Genomic DNA, 22,590 nt, shown 5'->3' with positions numbered 1-22,590 from the left:
TTTTTCTTTTTATTGTGTGCAAGTGTGTTTGTGATTGTGTGTGGGTGAAGTGTTAGCACAGCATAGCCAGTTATAACAATAATTTTTCAGAAAACATAGGTGACAAATATTATTTGATATATAGACTATTTTCAAGGAAATATTCATTTTTCTGTCATTTTTTGAGAATTTCTGAGTGAAGATATACGCTCAGCTCTGTGGAGAATTAGAAAATGAATCAAATCTCTGCCTTCATCAAAAGAGTTTGGGCTTTGAAATCAGAGAAGCACAGTGTAATGTACTTTAATTTCTGTGGGCCTCAGTTTTCTCATGTATGTAATAGAAGTGATATTCATACTAAGTTACAGAGCGTGTGTGGTGTTTCTTGAACACCATAAGGATTTGGTAAGTACAATGATGCTGTCTTCCACGCCACCCGCCTCTGTACTTGCCACCGCAGGGCTTCGTAGGGAAGGGAAAACAATGGCTCAGACAGTTGAAGTACAAGGTACAGAGTGGCAAATGCCGCAAGAGGAATAGATGAATTGCTGTAGGGCTTTAGAAAATGGAAATGCCTTTTATGGAATTACTTCAAGATGGTGGACTGAACCTATTACATAGACTCTGGCTCCCCCAATAGACCTTTAAAAAAACATAGAAAATATGTTATTTGTAAAAAGTTCAGTTAAAATTAAATTTAAAATAATTGAGAAGGACCGAATAATTTTTTTCCGGGGCTTTTGCAAGCTAGATTTCCTGTCTGCCCTGTGGTGAGGCGTCTTCATACAGTGAGTTACTCTGCTTCTGCCCTGGATAACTTGAAAACGTTTCCCCCCTCGGCCGAAAACAAGCTGTAAGCCTTGTAGATGTTTATTAGAGAATAAGGAAACAAAGAACAAAGTAAGGAAGCAAACACAAAACAAGTAAAGATAAAATTTTCATATGGACAATTTATAAATTCAATTAGAATTAAAAATGTTGGCCTTTGAAATGTAACCGTCCACCTCCTGTCATTGGTAAGTTAATAATAAATAGAAACATATATGTGCCGTGTGAGAAATGAAATAAATTTTCAATTATAGCTTAAATCCATTCCCTAAGAATAAATAGAATACACAATTTTTAAAATTCTTGACTGACATATTTTCCTCGTGTACTTGCTGCGCAGGGTCACGGTGTAAGTGGAGCCCTGAGAGCCTCTTTGCTTCTGCAATTGGTATAAAGTGCTTTCAGGTTTCAGTCGTTTTTCTCTGCAGCTGTTTATACGTCTTAGGAAGAAAAAGAAAAGCTGAGCCTTTGAGCTGATCGTCAATAGTAACGTCTGACTGTAATGCACAGATATCGTGCTTCTGGTTCTTTCCACGCATGGAGGGTGACGTGGTAAACAAGCTTGTTTTGCTGAATGTCAACAATGAGGTGTAACTGGAAATTCTGAACCACTGCTGTCCACAAACCTGACACCTGTGGAAGCCGGCTCAGTACTGAGGTGATGATGATGGCGGTGGCAATAAGGATAATCCACTTCTGAAAACTTCCATGTGTGTCAGGCACTTTTCCCATTGCTTTAGGTATTACTTAATCCCCACGTGACTCCTAGGATGTGGCTAATATTCTCGTTCTTATGCAACAGATGAGGAAACTGAGGCACAGGAAATTTTAGTGCACCATTGGTAAGCACCATCTGGTAAGTGGCAGAACAAACAGTCTGGGTCTATAGCCTAAGCATTTTACCTCTAACAAACTTTTATTCGGGGGGAGGGGAGGTCCCAGCAGTCCCCAGAGGAATCAATACTCATTTATTTTTTTTGATGTTTTCTTATTTTGTATTTATTTTTATTGGTGTATAGTTGATTTACAATGTTGTATTACTTTCAGGTGCACATGTTGTGGTAGTTTCAGGTGTATAATTGATTCAATTATACATACATATATTTTTTCAGATTTTTTTCCCTTATTGCTTATTACAAAATATTGAGTAGAGTCCCCTGTGCTATACAGTAAGTCCTTGTTGATTATCTATTTTAGACATAGTAGTCTGTGTATGTTAATCCTAAACTCCTAATTTATCCCTCCCCCACCCCCTTTCCCTTTAGTAACTGTAAGTTTGTTTTCTATGTCTGTGGGTCTATTTCTGCTTCCTAGATAAGTTCATTTGTATCATTTTTTTTAAGTTTCCACATATAAGTGATATCATGCAGCATTTGTTTTTCTCTGTCTGACTTACTTCACTTAGTGTGATCATCTCTAGGTCCATCCATGTTGCTGCAAATGGCATTATTTCATTCTTTTTCATGGCTGGGTAATATTCCATTGTATATATGTACCACATCTTCTTTATCCATTCATCTGTCGATGGGCATTTAGGTTGCTTCCATGTCCTGGCTATTGTAAATTGTGCTGCAGTGAACATAGGGGTATGTGTATCTTTTCAGATTATGGTTTTCTCCAGGTATATACCTAGGAGTGGGATTGCTGGGTCATATGGTAGCTCTATTTTTAGTTTTTTGAGGAACCTCCATACTGTTCTCCACAGTGGCTGCACCAGCTTACCTCTCTTGACCCCTACATATGCTGCCTCTCCAGTAGGAGGTTAGGTTATGTGAGAGCAGATCTGACTGACACTTCTTTTGGATTTGGAGTCATGTTTCTCATATTAAGCCTTCTCATTATCATCTACAAATATTGTTGTGATTTAGTATATTTTTTACACTCTGGACTAGGGTAATGAAATCTCAAACACCAAGGTGGGTGATCCTGCAGACTGTAATTGACTTCTCCCTAATGTTTATGTCCCTGGCCTGGAACTGGGGCAGGGAAGGACTCAAATTAAGGGCAGCATCCTTGAAACGTGGTGGAGAATTCTCTGCTCTCGTGAGAACCGGGTTGATACTGAAATACCTTCTTCCATTTCAGCACAGCGCAAACATACCTTAGACTGCGCCCCGCAGCCCCTGGATGCGTTCCTGGGCCCACTGAGGGCAGTTTCAACATGGACGACACTGCCCACGGCTTATTCTTTTTATAAGCCCTCCCCTCCATACTTGTATATCTGTGGACGATGTCTCTCTCTCTTCCTCTGGGCTTAATTCTTCCCAGCACAAGAGATAAGACCTTCAGCACTTAGAAGTGCATTATATGTTTTTTTTATGCTTCTTAGGCCTGCCTTTTAAAGCTGTAATCTTCAGCGTCATTTGGATAACGGAATGTAAGATCTAGGAAATTTTATTCGAGTCGGTTTCGCCGAGGACCTAAGTGATGTCTTATCTCGGCAGTTATATCCAAAAAACCCTATTTTTGTTTGACATATTATTCTTGTCAATGTCCTGGGAAAGATACTGAGAATATGATCTTAGACCTAATTGATATGCTGCAGATAAAACTTGAGACTTGCCAGCTTATGGGATACGGAGTGGGGAGAGAACGACTGCTCTCCCTTCTCAAGCCCACTCCTCACCCCCGACTCACCACTGCAGTGCTTTACTGTGCTGGAAGCACAACCTTATTATTATTATTTTTTTAAAGATTGTTTTTTTGATGTGAACTATTTTTTAAAAGTCTTTATTGAATTTGTAACAATATTGCTTCTGTTTTATGTTTTTGGGTTTTTTGGCCATGAGGCATGTGGGATCTTAGCTCCCCGACCAGGGATCGAACCCACACCCCCTGCATTGGAAGGCGAAGTCTTAACCACTGGACCACCAGGGAAGTCCCAGCACAACCTTATTATAAATAACCAGACTATTGGATTGTTGCCAAAGAATTCGATTTTCAACTCTTTTCTAAAAAATTAACATTAGGTAGAATTGATGCTGTTCTTTCTCCTTGTATATGCCCAACATTTTCTGAAGGAGAAATTCAAAAACACATAATTCACTGATGTCATGGAAAGAATTGAAAAGTTATTTACAAATTACCTCCAAAACTGCCAGGAGGAAGTTTATTCTCCTTTTGAATGAACAAGTAATTCACTTTCTACAGAAACGGGTGGGGAAAAAAAAAAAGGAACTGGTGGGAACATCTAGTGGCACTCCTGCTTTGGAAAGCAAGGTGAGATCTTGCAAAGCTGAAAATGCACCTGGCCAGCAATTCCACTCGTAGGGACATCAAGAAACCCCGGCAGGTGTGAGCTGGGAGACACATGCAAGAACGTTCAAAACAGCATTGTTCATAACAGCCCCAAACTGGAAGCAACTTGACTATCTATCAACAAGGGACTAGAGATATCATTATCATTATCATTATTATTACTATTAGTACTAATATTATTCTTATATCATTGGATCAGCAAAAGTAAATCTTAATGACTAAGCAAGTTGCAGAGGACTACATTTGGTATAATACCACTTATATAAATTCTCCATATATCCAGAACTTAAAAATATATTGCTTAGAGATACATATATGTAGTAAAAAAATAACCAAAGTCAGAGTCATAAACAAAACAATTCACAGTAGCAGTTACCCTTGTAACAGAGGAAGAGGGCTGTGATTGTGGAGGGGCACAGGGTCACTTCAGAGGCATCAGACCTGTCTCATTTGTTCAGCTGATGGCGGGTCCAGGGGCGTTTGTTTTATCATTCATGATGTATTATGTAAAATATAAAACAGGTTGTTAATTTATCTCCAGTAATCCTAAGAATATTATTTCAAAATGTGCATCAACAGATGAATGGATAAAGAAGATGTGGCACATGTATACTGTGGAATATTACTCAGCCATAAAAAGGAACAAAATTGAGTTATTCGTAATGAGGTGGATGGACCTAGAGTCTGTCATACAGAGTGAAGTAAGTCAGAAAGAGAAAAACAAATACCGTACACTAACACATATATATGGAATCTAAAAAATCTGATGAACCTAGTGGCAGGACAGGAATAAAGACGCAGATGTAGGGAATGGACTTGAGGACACGGGGAGGGGGAAGGGTAAGCTGGGACAAAGTGAGAGAGTGGCATGGACATATATACAGTACCAAGCGTAAAGTAGATGGTGAGTGGGAAGCAGCCGCATAGCACAGGGAGATCAGCTCGGTGTTTTGTGACCTCCTAGAGGGGTGGGAGGGAGACGCAAGAGGGAGAGGATATGGGGATATATGTATACGTATAGCTGATTCACTTTGTTGTACAGCAGAAACTAATGCAACATTGTAAAGCAATTATACTCTAATAAAGATATATTTTAAAAAAGTACCATACGTCTTTATTTTTCTTCTTGGCAACGTATTTGGAGAAGATAAATACCTGGTCGAGGTACAGCGTTAAATGACAGGGCTTTCTATCTCCAGAGCTTCCTGTATTCCACAATGCACAGTCCTCTGAGTTTCTCATATCAGGAAACCTCTGAAATTAGAATGCAAGCGGAGAGGTTAATATTGGGGATTTTCTATATTAAGAAAACTGAGAAATGGAAAACATTTTATGGGGCACTTTAGAACTAAAATGGGGCTCAAGCATCATCTGGTCAATGGCAGCCCAAGAGAGACGGTACATCTTTCCCGAGGACCACAGCCAAGGATGCACCGTCTCTAGTGGCACGAAGTCAACTAAAAGCAAAATAGCTGAGACTCTTGAATACACAAAAACAGACTCAATGTCTTTTAATCATATTGTCTTCATTTTTTTTTCTGTTTCATAGTTTTGTCTGCTTGAATGGGGGTGGGATCTGAAAAATATGAGTGTTGAACAATTCTTTTCTTCAGGTATTTCTATAATAAAGTAAAATTTACAGATTAACCCGATCACAGTAACAGGCCTTAAATATCCTGTTTATCCCAGGTTTTGAGACAATGGGTCTTTCATAATTTTCTAGAGGTATGTGGAAATCGTCAAGAGTGATGCCGGCCTGTTAAGGAGGAATGTTTTTTCTTAGACAGATAAGGATCAAGTTCATATTTGTGGTGCCAGAAATAAGATGAAATTTCACTTCAGAGCCTGAGCTATGTTGATCTACCTATTCTCATTACATGGAGCCGTTCACAGATGTCAGGGCCCGCACGCTGACCTGCGACAATCACTTTCCTGCCGGCTTAAAAATGTGATGGTTCCTCAGCCGTGATCAAGGACAAGCAACAGTTCCTCGGGCGACCTGGCCACACGAACAACAGCACCAATGTACCTGCTGGCACAGGCTGTATATTTTTCATCGGAAGTAAGGCAATTATAAGGCTTCTTTTATAAAGTCAGTAAATGGTATTTGACCTAAGGTGAAAACCCTATATTTAATTGGAGTCTGGAAACTCTTCATTTTTTTTCCCTTTGCCCTTCTTATATTTATTTTTTCAGAGAGTTCATGGCAAAACTGTTGTATTCCAAGCAACGAAAACACACTTTTCCATTGCCTTCCTTCTTTTCTTGCTATTCACTTTGGTAATAATTATTCCAACTTTTGAAAAGTACCATGTTTGGTCCTCGGCCAACGCTGACATTTACTGGGGGAAATAAAATTGTTCAGCATATGCCTCCACTTTAACGTTCATCTTGTTAAAACTTTTGCCATGAAGACAATTTTCCTAAGACAAGCCTTCATACCAACATCATTGAGATCATGTACATTAATTTCTCCAAATTCAAAAGGAGAAACTGGACTTTCAGATAAAGGCTTTCATAGTAAGTCAGTATTCTGTCTGTGTAATAAGATAGAAGTTCTTGGGTTGCATGCCATTCAGCAATCTTGCTAAACAGATCTGAAACCTGAAGCCCAGGGCAGGTATGAACTTCGGCAAGACTGGCAAAGAGAGACCACACCTGTTCCAGCTTCTAGTAAAATAAATCATGGCTGTAGAAAAAGACCTGACCATTTGCAGAAGAGAACACCCTTCAGGGCATTTTCTATTATTCAAACTGAAAATCATAACACCAGCTCCCCTCTGCATTTCTTCTCTCCTATACAAGTAGTTTTTTGTTGTTATGAAAGCTGCTCCTTAAACATGACACATAATGATGATAGCAATCCCCCATTTCTTATTGTCTTAGCAGTGTCAACTAAAATCCTTTAAAATATTCAAAGTGCTTAGATGTTCTGAGACCAAATGTCTTATAAATGTAAAGTACTATATTGTCATTTGGGGTCCAGACTTCACCAGTTTAAGTCTGTCACTCAACTTTTCAGTGTTTAAGGTGGCAAACTGGAGAATGCAACAGCAGAATGAGAAATAGACATATGTTTTTATTTTAGTAATGCCACTTATTGCATTTGATAGTGATCTCCAGTGGGGTTGTTGTGGCTTGTTTACCCCATCTCTTTATGAGAGATGGTGATAGAGGCCAGAAATAATTCACGAACCATAGAACAGTTAATTTCCCTCAAACCCTTTTTAGGCTAAAACATTAAACAGGATCATTCTCAAAATAAACCACATTTTCCCATTCCAAGGAGCAATTTCATTAAAAAAAAAAAAAGACCTAATCGTTAGCACAAACCAATCTATCACAGTAACCATTCAGGAGCTATGCCTCAAACACGTCAAAGTTAATAAAGGCATATTATAAAATGACATTGTAAAAAAAAAATTGCCCGGCTCTTTCATTATATTCGTGACAGAGCATTTACATGATTGCTGTACGAGTCACTCTCTTTAACATTTCTGCTACTATAGCTGGTACATTAAAAAATCTATATAAATGTAATTCCACTACATCACATACCTAGGTCCTAAATCACACAAAAATGAATGTCAGATGCTAACACGATTAATATGAAAAACCTAGAAAGTAAATATAGTATGTTTAATTAAAGATGAAAGTCATTTGTACCACAGACAGTGATTAATAGGTGTAAGTGAAAGAAAATCTATGAACAAGGCAAACTAATATTTTGAAAGTCTCCTCATCACATTTTTTGCTTGTACCCTTTTCTACCCCTCATTCTATTGCACAGCCTGTCCTATTACACTAAATAGGAAGCTTAATGTTCAACATATTCTAGGTATTTTTGTATTTGCTATAGTTCATTACTTCTTAGGTCTCAATAATTGCAGTAAACCAGTATAAACTTTACCCCAAAGATGAAAAGCGTTCTAGTTGAGTTATTTAAGCATTGTGGCTGATTTTGAAACAGAAATTTCTTTAGATTCATTGCCTAAGAGAATGTCCTTGCCCTCTTGATGTCGCCTTATAATGCTTACTTCAAGTGCTCAGTCACGGGACCTTTACTGTTAGTATAAATTCTCTTCCTTTAAAACAAGTCGGCTCATCTCCAAATCTGCAGCTCTTTGTAGAGCACGTTTGAAAGGTTACGTGAAAGTCAGAATGTCAATATATTCATTGGCAAAGTGACAGTAACCCATCACAATTTCTGCAGCACTTTCATTTTCTATAAGGAATTTAGTGTGATTTCGTTTGTCTCTCTTTTTAGTTTGTTCTATAAGAGTCATTCAAAGAAAAAAAATTACACAGAATTACAAATTCTCAAAGCTTCCTAAGAACATTGGATCTTTGTATATTTTCTACCGGCCATAAATAAAATTACTGCCTACCTCTTAGGAGTTACTGTACTGAGTAACCCAGATTACTGGCCCCATTTAAACCCCAGGCACTTCTGTTATACTTCTTGGTAACCTAAGTTTTTAGGGAGATGATTGAAGACATATGAATCTGCTTTTGCCTGTATTTACCTAAAAGGTACTCTAAACTCTCTTTTTTTAAAAAAAAGAATTAAATAAACAGGCATTATGATGGCAGTGGTGGGCAGTGAGAAAGAGAGTCCTGGCCCCTGACCTCAGTTTATACCGACTATCAGGGAAAATAAAGAATTTAACTAGTAATTGGCAGTAAGGTGCAATTGTTTTAATAGTGAAAGTGCCGAGTACTTTAGCATGACATACGAAGTTCCAAATGTGTGGAAAGGTCTAGTAAAGGAATGACTTTTTTTAGGTATAATCTGAAGAAAGACTGTTGAGTGGAAGGTAGCCAGGCAAAGAGGGGAAGGAGGAAGGGAAAGAGAGTTATGGACGCAGAGAAGACAGACCAGAGAGAGCCCGGCAAGTCTCTGCGTGCCTGGAGAGTAACCCAAGAGGTGAGAAGCTTCAGTGGAAGGCGTTGTAAACAGAGTACAGGCAGCAGGAAGCCACGGGGTAAAGGTGAAGTGATCTATAGATCTAGAGCTATACATCTACGGTCACTCTGGCTGCTGCAGAGACCAGACAGTTGAATGACCAAACATTTGGTTCATTCACCCTTGTCAGGATGAGATTTTGAGTACCTACCTTCAATTCATTTCAATATACTTAGTTTTTTTGTAAATTAGGTAGCTGTACTTGACTGGCCAATATCTCAAGATCCAGTGTGCATTTAGGCGAAAAGTTCATTACTAATAACTAACAGATAGGGACTTCCCTGCCGGCCCAGTGGTTCAGACGCCGTGATTCCACTGCAGGGGGCGCGGGTTTGATCCCTGGTTGGGGAACTAAGATCATGCATGCTGCGTGGCCAAAAAAAGAAAAAAAAAAAGAGTAATAACAATAGAATGAATACCAGTGTATCCACCGCCAGCTTAAGAAACAAAGGCTAACTTAAGAAAAAGTAATAACTAACAGATAATTTCAAATTCTCTCTGATTTCCTGTCAAATTTGATTAGATTGCATTGTTGTGATGTGATAATGCAGGTAAGAAAAAGCTAAATTTAGAACTTTATGCTCTGATATTTTCTTCTTCTGAGTAGATGATCAAAATGCACATTTTTCAAAGCTCTGTGCCTAATCCAACAGTATCAGAGTTCCCAGAAGTGATGTAAACGCAGATTTCTGTATCCTACTTTAGTTTTATTGATACAGAAACTTTTAGGATATTGGACAAGAAGCTGAATTTTAAACAAATGTCCCAGGTGAGCCTGATGCTTTCAGTTTGGAAGTCATTGATCTACACAGAACTTGGCATTAAACTTCCGCTGCAGAGCCAGTGTGGACCCGCAGAGACTTGGAAGGCTGCCGATCTATGATGTGCCTTCCGGGACAGGAGTTGCTCTGTCAAGTTCTCAACTCGTTGTTTTGCCTGAGGCTTCTCTTGTTCCCAACTCCTTCTACCTCGAACTCTAGAGAACCTGGGGTTTGTCTTCTTTAGTCTTTCAATAGCCAACTAACTTACAAAAAAGAGGCAATTCTTAGGATTTAGCTATTATTACTAATACTTTGATGATACGTGTCATTGTGTAGAATTTTGCATGAAGCATGAGTCCTTTACTAACCACCCCTAGATGCATCATCAGTGAAAATGAAATACTAACAGGACCGTTTCACAGAGCATGTCTGGTGCAGCTGCAACTCTGACAATTGCAATGAAAAACTGTGAATAGCCACATATATTTATATTTACATACATTTTCTTCTTGATAAAGGAGATTTCATTTTTGTCTATCCTTCTTTGGTTTGAGGCTGCTAAATTACTCCAGTGATAAAATAGGCACTTTTTTGTTGTTTCTTTTTTGTTTTTATTTATTTATTTTTAATTTAACTATAGTTGATTTACAATATTGTGTTGGTCTCAGGTATACAGTTGCAGATTCTTTTCCATTATAGGTTATTATAAGGTATTGAATATAGATCCCGGTGTAGATCCTTATTGTTTATATTTTGTATATACTAGCGTGTATCTGTTAATCCCATACTCCTAGTTTATCCCACCCCCCTTTACCTCTTTTGGTAGTCATAAGTTTGTTTTCTATTTCTGTGTGTATACTTCTGTTATGTAAATAAGTTCATTTGTATCATTCTTTTAGATTCTACATATAAGTGATATCATACAATATTTGTCTTTCTCTGACTTACTTCACTTAGTATGATAATCTCTAGGTCCATCCATGTTGCTGCAAATGGCATTATTTCATTGCTTTCACATTTGAAAATACAATAAAATTAAAGTAAACTTTAACTTTCCCTGGACATTTGGACTTTACAGAGACTAACTTAAGTAATAAATTCATCTGCACTCTCATGTGTTACTTACTTCATATTTAGAGAGTTTAAGACAGTAAACCCTGTGCAAAATGGAAGGATTTCTGAAGGAGGTGAGAAGAGCTTAGTCGTATTTGAAAGTGTCGAGTGCAGCTTCACTTCACTTAACTTCCTTTGGAGAACAGTTCGAATTGTTTTGGAATTAATCATGAACTATTTAGTTGCAAATGCTCAAAACACAAGCCCACTGGAGTCCTTTGAAAATTCAGGCCTAAATCTCCAAAGCCTTTACCTCAATTTTGCCCAGAGAATAATATCTGAAAACATGAATACCGTTTTCTCAGGCCAGCCTCTCGACCCATTCTTGATGGGATTAAGGGGGTCACAGTCAAAGCAGGGATTTCAGAGTAACTGCCGCCTGGGTTTGACCCTCTCAGTAACACTTACTGCCTGTGAAACTTGGTCCAAGTTAACGCATTTCGTTCTCTGGGCCTCATGGTCGCAACTTTTCAGGTGGTTGCTGTGATGACCATATTCTTGTTGTGCTTTCCGTAGGATCAGCGTCGCCTGGTCACCTCAGCACCAGCACCGGCAGATCTAAATGGTCCAGGGAGGAGGAAGGGGTGGCTGGGGAGGGGTGTTCTCTCCCAGAAGGCTCCCTGCAGAAGAAGCCCTGGGTCGTGGGCAGAGCCAGCCCGGGCAGCGCTAGAGGCAGGCAAGGCGTGTTATCTGTCCTGAGGACGGAGGGAAGGAGAGACAGGGAGAAGGGAGCATGTGGGGCGTGCACACGACATCCGTGAGTCACTGTAGGGTTTCAGTTTTTTTTTGTTATTGGAGGAATAGCGTTGATTTACAATGTTGTGTTAGTTTCTGCTGTACAACAAAGTCAATCAGTTACACATATACGTATATCCCCTCTTTTTCACATTCCGTTCCCATATAGGTCATTACAGAGTATTGAGTGGAGTTCCCTGTGCTCTACAGCAGGTCCTTATTAATTCTCTATTTTATATATAGCAGTGTGTATATGTCCATCCCAATCTCCCAATTTATCCCTCCCCTCCCCGCCCCCCCCGCCCCAACCCAGGTAACCATAAGTTTGTTTTCTACATCTGTGACTCTACTTCTGTTTTGTAGGGGGTTTTGAGGCAAGATTTCAGGTTGAGCCATCAGTCAAATTCTGGCACCAAATGGTTTAATACGGGATGTCTTATTCCGGAGACTCTAGGGTCTGAGGTGTTTCTACAGAATGTTAGTGTAGCCTTTTCTGCTGTGGGCTCGTGACAGTCCTCAGCCAAGTTCACTTGTGAGATCAGTCCCTCTGCTTCTCCGTGTACCCACGCCTGTGCTCATTCTTCCTTCCGTGCATCCGAGTTCAAAGGAAAAAAAAAGAATATTTCTTTCCAGTAGTCCTCTTACCTCCTTTCTGAAATCTTCAATTAGTCCTTCTCCATAGGCTTATTCCACTCAGCTTATTCTTACTCAGCTGTACTTGTGCCTTTCCAGTTTTTAAAAACAAAAAGTTCCCTTCTCTTTGTCTTTGCGAACAGTGCCCCCTCTGTTTCTTCCCTTTCTCAACTGTGCAGCAACAAGAGTTCTAGAACCGACAGGCAGGCGTCTGGCCACCCCCGCTTGGCCTCCTGGGTCCCCTGCATCCTGGCTCCCCCCCCCGCTTGGCCTCCTGGGTCCCCTGCATCCTGGCCACCCCCGCTTGGCCTCCTGGGTCCCCTGCATCCTGGCTCCCCCCCCGCTTGGCCTCCTGGGTCCCCTGCATCTTGGCTCCCCCCCCCCGCTTGGCCTCCTGGGTCCCCTGCGTCCTGGCTCCCCCCCCCGCTTGGCCTCCTGGGTCCCCTGCGTCCTGGCTCCCCCACTTGGCCTCCTGGGTCCCCTGCATCCTGGCTCCCCACCCGCTTGGCCTCCTGGGTCCCCTGCGTCCTGGCTCCCCGCCCCCCGCTTGGCCTCCTGGGTCCCCTGCGTCCTGGCTCCCCGCCCCCTGCTTGGCCTCCTGGGTCCCCTGCGTCCTGGCTCCCCCCCCCGCTTGGCCTCCTGGGTCCCCTGCATCCCGGCTCCCCGCCCCATCTGTGAGCACCTCTTCCTACCTGTGGAGCCAAGGTTTCCTCCTCAGTGCTCATCCTGCCCGACTTCTGCACAACTGCTCACCCCGCTGGCTGTCTTCTTGTTGAAGTCTCCTCTTCCCTGGATTTTGGGGTTAACACACTGGTGAATCCCTTCCACTTCTCTGTCTGTTTTTCTCTCCTTGTCTCTCCCTCTTTTTTTTTTTTTTAATAAATTTATTTGTTTATTTTTGGCTACATTGAGTCTTTGTTGCTGCGCGTGGGCTTTCTCTAGTTGCAGCGAGCGGGGGCTACTCTTTGTTGCGGTGCGTGGGCTTCTCATTGCAGTGGCTTCTCTTGTTGTGGAGCACGGGCTCTAGGTGCACGGGCTTCAGTAGTTGTGGCACACGGGCTCAGTAGTTGTGGCACATGGGCTTCAGTAGTTGTGGCGCACGGGCTTAGTTGCTCCACGGCACGTGGGATCTTCCCAGACCAGGGCTCGAACCCGTGTCCCTGCATTGGCAGGCGGATTCTTAACCACTGCATCACCAGGGATGTCCCGTCTCTCTCGTTTTTTAAATTGAAGTATAATTGGTTTACAATGTTTCAAGTGTATAGCAAAGTGATTCAAAAATGTGTACATATATATATTCTTTTTCAGATTCTCTTCCATTATAGGTTATTAGAAAATATTGAGTAGAGTTCCTTGTGCTATACAGTAGGTCCTTGTTGGTTCTCTATTTTATATATAGTAGTGTGTATATGTTAATCCCAATCTCCCAATTTATCCACCCCCCCTTTCCCCTTTGGTAACCGTAAGTTTGTTTTCTATGTCTGTGAGTCTGCTTCTGTTTTGTAAATAAGTTCATGTGTATCATTTAATAGATTCCACATACAAGTGCTATCACGTGGCATTTGTCTTTCTCTGTCTGACTTTCTTCACTGAGTATGATCATCTCTAGGTCCATCCATGTTGCTACAAATGGCATTACTTCATCCTTTTCTATGCCTGAGTAATAGTCTCCCTGTCTCTTGCTCTGACTTCTCTGCCTTGCTAGGCTTCCCTTTTCTGGCGCCCCATCTTCTGTCCTCAAAGCCTGCTTTTCTATTACTGTCCTGGGTCCCTCCATCCACCCTGAAGCCCCTTGTCCATTCCCCAACTACACCCTCCAGCTTTTGTTCCCCAGTCTGCTTTGCCTTTCCTCCTCCACCTCCTGGGCCAACTTACACCCCTTTATAGCCTCCAACAATCCCGAGAGCAACACAAGAGTTCACCTTTCACCCTCTGCCTTGAATCATGTTTTCCCCCTGCCTGAAATGTCCATCCTTTGCCTATTTGCTGGGCGGACTCTTATTTACACTTTACAGGAAGCTTCTTGATTTTTTTAGTAGCAGGGACTTTTCCCTGATATTAAAGAAAGAAACGCAGTACCTCGGTTCCCTGTGCTTCCACATCTTCTTTCTTTCACGGCTAGTTTAGCCCTCATTATATTGTAGTTTGCTTGATTATACGAGTGCATTTTCTTAGGCTGCTGTTTTATTTCCTTATGATAAGGGCTGCGTTGTATTTATCTTTTTATCCCTTGGAACTGGAATAGTGCCTCACATATGGTGACTTTATCAATGCCTCTCTATTGTATGTGTGCTGAAGAAAGGACAAGCATGAGGTTTTACATATTATGACTCCCAGTGACAGGAGAAATAATACAAATGAAATTTGTGTTAGTAATAATAATGCAAATGAAATTTGTGTTAGCCTACTTTTGATGGATTTAATTCAATTCAACAAATATTTACTATGCACTAACATTTAATTAATAACTTGTCACTTATATTAACTTTAAAAGTAGAAATTTGAAGAAGAAAAATGAGATTTGCTTCAGGAAAGATGAATACATTGCAAGAATTTAGATAAGATTTATAGGATATTTTTATATTTCAAAGTCCATTAATTTACACATTTTATTAGATTTTAGATTAAACTTAGCTCATTTGACTTCTAATATGACACTTCAATAATAAGTATCTTGATATCATAATCATTTATACTTTCATAAGTCTCTTGTCTTTCAACACAGGACAACAGAAGCTGTTTTCTGTATGTTTGTTTTTTATATATATGTATGTGTGTGTGTGTGTATTTTCTAAATTTTTCCACCATTCACTCATTCCCCCAAATGTCATCTGGTTTACATTCTCATTCCTGAAATTACTGAAATTGCTCTTCTTTGAATTAAATAAAATATATACAAACAGTCTACACATCATAAGAGTATAGCCTGATGACAAGTGATGAATTAACCTATGTAACCTGCACTTAGGTTAGGAAACAGGACATTGCCAGCCCCATATAACCTCTCTTAACCCTTCTTAACTGCTAGCTAATGTCTTTCTGTTCCCTAAAGGCAACCACCATCATCACACCTGGTACCACAGGTTAGTTTGGAAATGTACATAATTCAAGCCTTACAGAGTGGAAGCATAGAGGTGCCCTATGTAAATGCCCCCCCAGAAAGGACTCCTTGTTGGGTGCCAGCAGTGTGGTTACTGAGAGCCTCTTGCTGCAAACTTCTGAAGGGTCGGCCTCAATTTTTGAGCCAAGGTCACACTATTTTTGGCAATACCCAGCCAATAATGAAGTCATGTGGTAGGAGCTTCAGGACAAGCTCATTTCCTCTCCCCTGTGTTACCCCCAGTAAAACTTCCGCTTTAACACAGAATCTATTTTTTGTCTTTCTTATTTTGTTCAATATCATATTACTCTCCCGATAGTGAACATTTGGGTTCTTTTTTCCTTTGGACTATTATGAATAGAGATGCTATGAACATATGTGCAAGGTTTTGAGGACCTAAGTTTTCAGTGCTTCAGGCAAGTTTACATTTGTGAATGGAATTGTCGGGTTTTACAGATCTCCAACCAGCAATGTATGAGGGTTACAGTTGCTTCTTATTCTTACCAATATTGTGTCAGTCTTTTAAATTTTATTTCTAGATGGTATGAAGGAATGTCTTATTTTCCTACAGACCAGAAATGTTAACCTTTTGTTAATCTTTGTCAAATATATGTTTTTGTTAATATTTCACCAGACTATCTTGCCTATTAATTGTCTAATGATATTTTTAATGTGCAGAAGTTTAAACTTCAATGAAGTCCAATTTATTGAATTTTTCTTTTATTGTTAATTTTTTTGTGTGTTCTGTCTAAGAAATCTGCGTTAAGCCAAGGTCATGAAGATATCCTCCTAGGTTTTATTCTAGAAGCTTTATAGCTTTAGCTATTAGGTTGAGGTATAGTATTTATCTCAAATTAATATTGTGTGTATGGAATAAGGTAGGAATCAAATATCTTTTGATAAAAGTATTTTTTGTGGTTTTCTGAGCTTCACCTTGAAGTATAGAGTAAAAGTCATCCCTAATTTTATGTAGGGGTAAAATTGAGTTGAGAGGAGGAGAAAGCATTAAACAGATTAATTCTCATTAATATTCATGTGTCTCCAAAGAGGGAGAAACACACAGATGTCCTGTCACACTCACACATATACACACATACTGAAAAAGGGAAAATAAGATAATCGGGTACCAGACCTCCAGTGAGCCGACCGGAGAACTGAGTGTGAGGCTTGGAACTGAAGGGGACTCGGGAAGGACAAGGAGAAAAGATACGGATAATGCTGGTTCAGTCAGGGGTAAAACACACCATGAGAAAAGGCAGGGAGAAAGGACTTGACAATATATATAACTCTTTAAGATACAGGATTGCGTTTCAGCATCTTCTTTATCTTCAAGCTAAAAGTATAGTATCAGGCTTCCAAGTGAGTCAGGTATCCCCAGTTTGGGACTCAGAGATACAGAGCTATTTAAAAGAGGAGGGGTCAGTTTGATTCAAAGATTAATATAAAATCAGGGCCTCCATCTTGGAGCTCTGCTTTTAGGAATTTCTACCTTTTCACATAAGTGTAGTTAATTTATTTTCAGATTAGCGCAGTTAAAAAGACTTAAGGGCTATCCTCTCACCTTTCTACTCAAGAATTCCCCTTTAGAGATCAAAGAAAGAATAATGCATTTCCTGTCTTTGATGAAGTACATGCTGCTGCTTGGTCATCACAGAGACAATGAACATTAGATCAAAATAATTGGGAGCAAATCCCTCTGGACGACCGCCATGTCCAACCTGATGTGCCCTGGCACTGATGAGAGAGAGAAAAAGAGAGAGACAGACAGACAGAGGGAGAAATTGAGTCAATACTTGTGTGAACTCTTGCCCTGATAAATCATGGTCCCTAAAATTTCTATATATTTAGATCTATCTTTTAAATAAACAATGAATGAGGATTTTGAAGCAAAAATTTGCAAAATTTGTTTTCATATTTTGCAGGTGTAGAATGAAAATATTTCAAATCTTGAAAAGAAATCATACATACAATTTTCTCCCCAAATGGAAAAGGATATTATATGATCATGCGGTAGGAATTTCTAAGGGGCATTATCTTTATGCACCTTAGAAATTAAATCAATAACTCAGTTCTTTTTGATAGCATATTTTCCAACAGTGCAAAGTAAAAGTATGATGTAATGGTAAAGTTGTAATACAGCAGTGAAGTATGTGAATTCTGGGCTTCAAACACTTTTTTTTAGCTTCTGTAACAAAGCTGGGAAAAAAAACAAGTTAAAAAAATAAAACCTTCTGAGGTGATTGGACTAGTTTGTTAGGAACCTTTCTTATTGAATTTAATTTTCTTCAAAGTCAATTTTTTTTTTGGAGCTCTGGGCTTCAGAGACCAGAAAGAAAGAGCTAGAACATAGTACTGGAGGCAAAACAATGATGTTTATCTATTAAAGCAAGTTTTTTGTTTTTTTCTTAATTTGAAGGAAACACACTTTATAGTTTTCTACATACAGGAAACTCATTTTGTAGTTTGCTATTTTTTTCATCTTTTTCGTGCAAGGAAATCAAAATTTTAAAAACCCACTAATTCTCTACTTTAAACACAAAATCGTACGCTGAGAAGAAAAAGCCATTAGTGCAAATAAGGTGTACAGATGTAGGTGCAAGGAATTAGCAGGATGAGCATGATGAAGTGGGGTAACGAGAAAGCTGGAATCACAGGCTGCTGAGGGGAACGGAAGGGGAGGGCGGGGTGGGCGTCGGCCCTGACCTCTGCAGACAGTCCCTGCCGCTGGGAAAAGGTGGGTTTACATCAGAGCTGAGAGTCAGCGTCAGTGGTCCTAAGAAAGTGTTCATGTAAAGAGTGTTCTGTAAATTGCAGATGCAAAAGTAAAATACTTTGTTAAAATCCAACTTCAGCTTAATATTGTGTAAAAGCTTCTGACATCAATCACAAAGTTCTGGAGGCGAGATACATTCCTTAAGGTTTATTTTCTAGTTTATATTTTTACTCGTATTTAAATGCAAGTATCACTGATATTTACCCCACAACTTTAGAGAATATGAAGCATGAACAAAGCACTACTCTTGCAACTATTCACGCTTGTGAAGCCCAGCGGGTCAGCAGGGCGCGTTGACCCACAGAATTCCGTTCATCTGGAATTAGTTGCTCAAGTGACACGACCAGAGCTCGGAGGAAAAAGGGCCAGGCGTGCAGATCCAAACTTAAGTGTTGGCATGTCTGAAGAGGAATTTGTGATATATTTGGAGAAGTTAACAAAAGAGGCTTGAAATTCTTTGGATATAAGCAAGATAATTTATTGTCAATTCCATTTATTTGTTCAAATGTTTATTGAGTGTTCCGAAACGCTGGGGGTACAGCAGGGACAAAACCCTCTGCCCTCAAGAAGCCCCCTTCCACACCATAAACGGTGGGTTTAAACTGAATTCCAAACGACAGAGAAGAGGGAGGTCGGGAAGAACTAGAGGAGCCAGGTAAGTTTTGGGGAGAGAAAAAACAAAAGGAGTCCAGTCCTGAAGAAGCTGAAAGAAAGTATTCTTTCTGAGCAATCTGGGATGCAGATCTTCAGTAACAAGCCTTTGCTATTAGAAAAATGGTACAGGGCTCCCCTGGCAGTGCAGTGGTTAAGAACCTGCCTGCCAATGCAGGGGACACGGGTTCAAGCCCTGGTCCGGGAAGATCCCACATGCCGCAGAGCAACTGAGCCCGTGTGCCACAACTACTGAGCCTGCACTCTAGAGCCTGCAAGCCACAACTACTGATCCCACGTGCCACAACTACTGAAGCCTGTGCGCCTAGAGCCCGTGCTCCGCAACGAGAGAAGCCAGCGCAATGAGAAACCTGTGCACCGCAACTAGAGAAAGCCCATGTACAGCAACGAAGACCCAACACAGCCAAAAATAAATAAATGAAAATAAATAAATTTATTAAAAAAAAGTGGAATTTTGTATCAATTTCATATGATTAAAAAATACTAGAATTAATATCACTTTTAAAAACTTAGAATTAAAAGCATCAAATGTGACAGGGATACTAAATATTAATTTTTTTAATATAAAGAAACATATTCCAAACATTAAGTCAAAAGATACATTTATAAGAAATTTAACGTTAAGTGCATATTATCATTTAAATACAAACTAGCAAATGATATTAATTTGTCTCACTCAAAAATTAAAGGTTAACATTATAAAAACTGTAGATAATTTGTCGTTTTATTGAAATGTATCTTTAAAAGGCAGAGTATATCAGCAGTGTCATGGTTGAGTTTTTTGGTAAATTTCTCTAGCTTAGAAAAGTACTTAAAAATAGTGCTTTTTGACTTTATGGTGGTCAGAGGAATAAAGAGAAAGTAGTTGTAAGGCAAGTCCAAATCGTTTATTCTGACTATTTATGCTTCAAATAATTTTATCTCTTTTTTTGATAACTTTTAAGAAGTGTTTTGTGAAGAGTCATCTCTCCTTGCTATCTTTTTATTGAATAGATTTTTTTCTAATGAAAGCATTACTGGTTTTCTTCATCTTTTCTTTAATCATGCATGAAAGAGGATTCTCATGCACAATAAGTACATTAGTTTCAAGATATATTTGTATCCCTCTTGTTTGGAAGTCTTTGAAAAAAATTATTATTCTTTAATAATTATTCTTGTAATAAACACTTTGTTTTATCAACTATCATTTTCTTGTTTTAAAAATTTAGTTACAGAAAAATACTTTCTAAATTAGTTCACTTTTGCTCATTTCCAAATTTTAAGAGAGTTAACTCTGGAGAACGTCTCAAGATTAAAATGGTTCATACTTCTTTAAATGCCAAGTTTTCTGTATTTACACATAATATGGAAAATGGGAGTACCAAAGAGTATTAACGTCATTACTACTAGCCTTGCAGAGATTTTGGAATTTGGTGCTCTAGGAAATAAAACATAACTGAAAAAAATGTCATTAAGGAAATTAGAAAACCCTTTTATGGAGTGTTTGAAGACAACTAACCCTGCAGTAGTGAGTTAGGTGAATTGGAAAGAAGAAAGGGAAACCAATCAGGAAACAAATCTGGCTGGGACTATGGGTGATAATCTATGAAATATATGTAATACATATACATGAGTGTTTCAAGCATAACTTAGTTGGTGTGGGTGATATTGAAAGTATTAAAGGCTGCTGAGAATTCCTCTGGTAAGTGTGTAAGTATGTCCAGCAATCTTCTGATCTGTAATTATTATTAAATGATTTTAAGATTAAGTGGAAATGTAGAAAAACTCACCTGTCACAGGTTACTTTTTGTATATTATGGTTGTTCTGTTTTTGTAGTCAGTCTTTTAGTTAGTTGTCTGACAACAATAATTCTAAGTGTGCTTGAAGATGATAGGTATGTAATCTAGTCTAGGTGGTTGATACTTTCCATGCCTGTGGTGCTCTGTAATTCACAAGGGGCGTCCACTCACTCATCAGCTTTCACTTACCACGTGCATTCAGGTGCTATGATGCTGAGACTCGGTGCACAAGAGATAATAAGTAGGCTGATCTGGTCCATCAAGAGACACAGATAAATACAAACATGCAACTGAATGTGTGTCTAATCATAAAAAGAGGTAAGGGTGAGAGAGGAAATGACAGCATCACAGAAGAGATACTCAGAGGGGCCTTCCTAGGAAGGGGCTTTGAGCTTAAATTGGGGATGGAGCCAGCATGGTGAGGAGCAGGGGTCGGCAGCGATGGGGGAGACGCATTTAACATAGCAGAAGGTGTTCACGACTCTGGCCTGTTCCTTATCTGTGCTGAGAGAAAAGCAAGCCTGCTGCCTGGAACAGGGGACGTTGAAGAGATGAAGCAAACCAGACCATGCAGGTTGTTCAGGCCTCAGTCAAGGAGCTGGGACTTAGAAACTAGTAACATGTTTTCAGTAGAGGAGTGATATAATCCAGCTGTGATTTCCTTTCCTCTGGAAAGAATGGATGGGTAGATGAAAACATTAGCTGTGGGAAGACAGATGAGTAGGCTATTAAGGAGTTAACTTATAAAATATTTAAGACGACATTTTTAATAAAATTGCCACACATTGTTTACACATAAAAATTATGTTAAGAATTGAATTATGCCTAAAATGTCAGATTTTCAGATAATTTATTTTTATGTGCCGTAAGACATATAAAGCAAAGCTAGTAATTCAATTTTGATAATTTTAAGTATTTTTAAAAACGATTTTATTTTAATGTCTGAGGAATCTTTTGAGGAAGCTCATTATTTTGTTGTACCATCATTCCTTTGTATCATCAAAGCAGACACCCTGTACACATTTCTCATGTTTATGACTAGAGGTTAAAATATTGGATTGCTGAAGAAATTGATCTTCTGTGTGTAAACTGAATGTCTTGGGAGAGAATTTACTCTGGTGTGAAACACATTAATTACAGTATTTGGTAAATTTCACACATAAGAACCAGAGATGGAAGTTCAGGGCTTATCTCTGTGAATCGGGAGCTTGGGCTTTTATATGTGCCTCCTGAATTTTCTCAGCCTTTGTCTGCCAAACACAGAACACCTGGAAAGGCTGGCAATTACCTCATTATGTTAATTGATATGGAAAAACTTAATATGTAGTCCCAAGTCTACTTTCAGGATTCATATTATTTAGATCATGTATATAATCATATTAAGCAAGACACTGCTTCTAGCAGGTGGTCTTCAAAAGTTATTTTTCTTGTGCACGGCCTCATAGAATTTTGAAAATATATGTATTCCTTTGCACACTTTTATGTTGACCTCTAAAATTTATTATTGTATTTAAAAATACAAAGATATGCTTTCCACTGTATTATAAATATTGAGATTTTAATATAAATCTGTTAAAGCTCTTTTATAAATTTATCCCATGAAATCTAAGAATCATAATGATTTCATACTCACCAACATCTATTTTAAAAATACATGGCAAGCTCTTCCTTAACAGCTGTAAAATTTACATTGGTCCCTTTCTTTTGTTGAAGTGATATTTACATTCCACTTCCTTAATGGACTTTTGTTTTAATGTGATACATATTTTATGGTTGAAAGTATTTTATTACTCTGTCATAGTTCTCTGCAACAAAAATAATATACATATTTTGAAAATTTTGAATAATTTTTATAAGACTATGTAAAATTTTTGTGAGTGAATTATAGTTATTAGCACTACACACTTGATTTTTATTAAAAAATGAAAAGAAATATTATTGGAAATATCTCTAAATGAATTGATTGGAAGTGGTTTTATATTGCTTTGATTAA

At 38.9% G+C, this 22,590-nt stretch overlaps 1 long non-coding RNA gene across 1 annotated transcript; it reads right to left on the bottom strand.

Annotated features, from left to right (window-relative positions):
• Positions 1 to 157: 157 nt before the first annotated feature.
• LOC309660836 lies at positions 158 to 12,521 on the bottom strand. The gene is made up of 3 exons (XR_014263664.1): positions 11,314 to 12,521; positions 5,221 to 5,319; positions 158 to 4,523 (listed from the first exon to the last, which is right to left on the bottom strand). It is a non-coding gene; the product is annotated as an uncharacterized lncRNA (long non-coding RNA).
• Positions 12,522 to 22,590: the final 10,069 nt, after the last annotated feature.

The sequence above is a fragment of the Balaenoptera physalus genome (assembly GCF_965194825.1).
Source record: "Balaenoptera physalus genome assembly, chromosome: 5".
NCBI classification, from domain to species: domain Eukaryota; kingdom Metazoa; phylum Chordata; class Mammalia; order Artiodactyla; family Balaenopteridae; genus Balaenoptera; species Balaenoptera physalus.
This window is presented reverse-complemented; position numbering and strand designations above follow the sequence as displayed.